The sequence below is a fragment of the Microtus ochrogaster genome, unplaced genomic scaffold, assembly GCF_000317375.1.
Source record: "Microtus ochrogaster isolate Prairie Vole_2 unplaced genomic scaffold, MicOch1.0 UNK80, whole genome shotgun sequence".
NCBI classification, from domain to species: domain Eukaryota; kingdom Metazoa; phylum Chordata; class Mammalia; order Rodentia; family Cricetidae; genus Microtus; species Microtus ochrogaster.
This window is the reverse complement of record NW_004949178.1, coordinates 1,075,002-1,079,494: the sequence shown is the minus strand read 5'-3', so window position 1 is coordinate 1,079,494 and position 4,493 is coordinate 1,075,002. Positions and strand designations below refer to the sequence as shown.

General features: G+C 39.5%; 1 protein-coding gene; it reads left to right on the top strand.

Moving 5' to 3' along the window:
• The window catches only part of LOC101987955 (bcl-2-like protein 2), a 17,440-nt gene that overhangs the window by 5,307 nt on the left and 7,640 nt on the right, over positions 1 to 4,493 (top strand).

Here is a 4,493-nt window from a genome sequence, read left to right as displayed (position 1 = left end):
AAAAGAAAAGAAAAGAAAAAAAGAAAAAGCTAGGCTGTGACCTCTGCTGTGTGTTTCTGGGCAGCCAGAAAACTGGAAAACAGTGAGAGTCAAAGCTTTCCAGTTCCTCGGAAGGCACAGTTTTCTCAAAAGATGCTTAGTGGCACAGCTGCTGGCAAGTAGAATATTTCCTAGCCCTGTCCTTTTAGAAATTCCAAGTAGGGATCCAGACGGTCTTAGGTTTGCTGTATCAGCCTCACTAGAATTTAGTCCAAATGTTACTTTATGATGATCTGGTTGCTGAACTGTAGATGTCCAAAGAGACGACGGCTGTTTATATAAGTTCTCTGTAAATGCCACTCATCCAGATGGCACTTTTAACAAAGTTGGACAGCACTTAGTTACGATTTCTGAGCACTGTGAACGTAGGGAGGCTAGGTTGGGGTAGTTCTGGCCATGCTGTGATTCTAGTGCAAAGACCTCAAGTGTAGGTTTAGCTGGTACTACACAGCTCCAAGCCAGCCCAGGCTGCAAGAGAAGACTCATTGTCAGGGAAATAGTAAAACCAAAACCCTACAGTTTCTGACAAATGGGTACATTATAGATACTCTTTATAAATAGTTTGTTTGCTTTTTATTTTATTTATTTATTCATTCATTCATTTATTTATTTATTTATTTATTTATTTTTGAGAACAGGATTTCTCTGTAACTGCTCTGACTGTCTTAGAACTCGCTTTGTGGACCAGGCTGGCCTTGAATTGAAAGAGATCCACCTGCCTCGGCCTCCCAAGTGCTGGGATTAAAGCCATCACTGCCTGGCTTCTTTTCTCTTTTGAAACAGGATCTTGCTTGTAGTTCAGACTAACCACAGACTCACAGTTTCTGGATTCGAGGCTTATACCAGCATGTCTGGATGTGGTTATGGGAAGCTATATAAGTAATATAAACACAACCAGAAGCTAGATGCCAGTTATAGTCCCAGCGTTTGGGAGATAAAGGCAGGAGGATCAGGTAATTCAGTGCCAGTGTTCAACACACACATAGAAACAACAGAAATTTTGAGCAGAAAACATAATATAATGAACTATATGATTGTTTTCTACTCATTGTTCACTCTTAGAGAAAATGTTCAAATATTTGTTGTGTGTTTAGTACAGCGCTAGCCATGCAGGCAAAAAGAATAGAAAGACACCTTGGCTCACAATTTGCTTACGCTCTAGGAAGGGAAACAAAGATTTCATAACGTGTTAGAAGATAGTAACAACTATGAAGAAAGATATGGCACACACCTTCATCCTGGTACTAGGGAGGCACTGGCAGGAGATCTCTGGAAGTTCAAGGCCAGCCTGGCCTAATGTGAGACCATGTCTAAAAATACTTTAAGAAAAGCAAGGTTGGAAATATGTATGTATTCTAATTTTAAATCAGATGGCCAAGGGGACCCTCATGTCCAAGGCAACAGTAAACCATGAATGGGGTAATTGAAAACATTCATTAGCATGTTAAAAAGTTTCTGTATTTTCTTGTAAAACTCATGAAGGGTCATACTTTGTGTGTGTGTTTCCTATTTAAACGAAGACTTCAACAAGAGTACATCAAGATACCATTTGTGCTTTTGTCTAGTGGGTAGATTTTGTTCTTTCTGCTATCAGTATGTTCTGATTTGGGAGGAGTAATGAACATAAACATCTGATACAGCACCTTAAAGCACATTCTGAAATAGCTAACCAGTCAAGCCCAGTGGAGGGCATATATATTTGCAATCTCACTATTCCAGGGGCAGGAGGATCACCAACAGTCAGGGACAAGTCTGTTTACATATGAGTTCTAAGCCAGCCAGGGCTACATAGGCAAACCCTTTATGAAAAGATTAGTCACTCAGTGGGCTAGTGAGATGTTCAGTAGCTAACAGTGCTTGCCACCATGCCTGACAACCTGAGTTCAGTCCCACATGGCGGCAAGACCACCAAGTCCTGAAAGCTCTTCTCTTACCTCCACACAAGTGCCAGGACATGTGTGTTCCCCACCTCAAATAAATATATGTAAAAAGAAAAAAGAGCCAGTCGGTGGAGCTAGCGAGATGATTGATTGGTTAAGGGCACTTGCTGCTCGATTGTGAAGAATGGAGTTCAGATCCCAGTATTGTGTCTGGTAGTTCATAACTACCTGTCACTCCAGCTCCAGGAGATTAGTCACCTTCTGGTATTTGTGGGCACCAGAGCACACAGACAAATACATAAATTAAATAAAATGTTTTAAAGTTATCCAATCAAAACTGAAATTAAGCAGCCCTGGCAGCAGCCCTTTCTCATTTAAATGTCCATTCTACTTCCTTGTGAGGTCTGAGCCAAGATGTTGACACAAGCAAGGTCAGGCAATATTAGAAGATACCAGGATCTCTGTAAGATAGGGATGAGGAGCTGGACGGATAGCTCAGCAGTTAAGAGTGCTTACTGCTTGTAAACAGAAGCTTCTCGTTTGTCCCCCTACTGCCCAGACCTAAATAATCACACAGAAGCTATATTAATTACAACGCAGTTTGGTCTATTAGTTCAGGCTTCTTATAAACTCTTTTTTTTTATGTTGCCCTTTCTTTAAGATTTTATTTATATATTAAGTATACAGTGTTCTGCCAGAGGAGGGCACAAGATCCCATTATAAATGGTTGTGAGCCACCATGTGGTTGCTGGGAATTGAACTCAGGACCTTTGGAAGAGCAGCCAGTGCTCTTAACCTCTGAACCATCTCTCCAGCCCCTTAACTAACTCTTACATCTTAAATTAACCCATTTCTACTAATTTATTTTTTACGACAAGGCTCGTGGTTTGTTACCTCTTGCTTCTTGAGCTGCTCCATAGCGTCCTCTGACTCTACCTGTTCTCTCTATCTCTGTTCAGATTTCCTGCCTGACTTTGCTCTACTAAGCCATTGACCAAAACACCTTTATTTATCAACCAATAAAAGCAACACATGTATAGAAGGACATCCCACATCATCTCCCCTTTTCTGTCTAAATAAAAAAGGTTTTTACTTTACCATAGTAAAGTTACATATAGCAAAACAGTTATCCAGCAAGAATTATAGTTACAATATTTAGTCCTTTTACATTTGGCAAATTAAGGAAAATACTGTTATCTATTCTATCTTTGTGAGTCTAAAGTTTTATATCTAGCTTATCTAACAAACACTACTCATTCATTTCCTGTCCGCCCAGCCCCGAATAATCACATAGAAACTATATTAATTACAATACTGTTTGGCCAATGTCTCAGGCATATTTCTAGTTAGCTCTTACATCTTAACCCATTTCCTATCATAAAGCTGTGCATTATAAAGTTGTAGCCTACTGGTAGGTGTCTTTCTCCTTCGGCAGCTACATGGTGCCTCTCTGACTCCGTCTAACTCTATATATCTCTGTTCAGATTTCCCACCTGGCTTTGCTCTGCTAAGCCACTGGCTGAAAGAACTTCATTTATCAACCAACAAAAGCAACATATATACAGAAGGACGTCTCAGCATCTACAGAGCAGCTCGTAACTATCTATACGTCCAGGTCCAGGGAATCTGACACCCTCTTTTGGCTTCTGGGGACTCCCTCTTCATACAAGTGTTAAACATAAATCCACACAGGCACATATATATATATATATATATATATATACACACACATAAAAATAATAAGTTTTTAAAAGAATACCATAAGGTTCCAAGTCTTATGTCAGCACTGTCCAGTGAAAAATAATGCAAGCCACAATTAGAGTTTTACACTATTCTAGACACCTCATTAAAAATATAATAGCAGCTGGGTGGTGGTGGTGCACACCTTTAATCCCAGCACTTGGGAGGCAGAGACAGGTGGATCTCTAAATTTATTCCAGGATAACCAGGGTGGCACAGAGAAATCATGTCTTGCTGGGCAGTGGTGACACAAGCCTTTATTTCCAGCACTCAGGTGGCAGAGACAGGTGAATCTCAGTTCGAGGCCAATCTGCTCTACAGAGCAAGTTCCAGTATAGGCTCCCAAAAGAAACCCTGCCTCGAAAAACCAAAGAAAAGGAAAAAAATCCTGTCTTAAACAAAATAAACAAGGAAAAAAAAAGAAAGAAAGAAAGAAAGAAAGAAAGAAAGAAAAGAAAGGAAATCAGATGCAGCTGCACATGTACTTGATATATAATCTTACATTCTGCTGCTTTGGCTTGGTATTATTTTTGCAACTTTAAGAATATTTTGTACCTCACAAAAGGTACAAAATACATATATTTGCATAATATGTATAACCTCTCAGGTATAAAATAATCTTTTGTTAGATATTATAGTTTTCTTTCTTTTTTTGGAGACATGGTCTCATGTAGCACAAGCTAGCCTCAACCTTCCTATATAGTTGAGGCTAGCCTTAAACTAATTCTTCGGCTCTACTCCCAAGTGCTAAGAATTCAGGAGTATGTCTCCACACCTGCCTCTGTAGGTATTTTGTTTTTAAAGACTTAAAAAGTTTTAATGCATGTGTGTGTG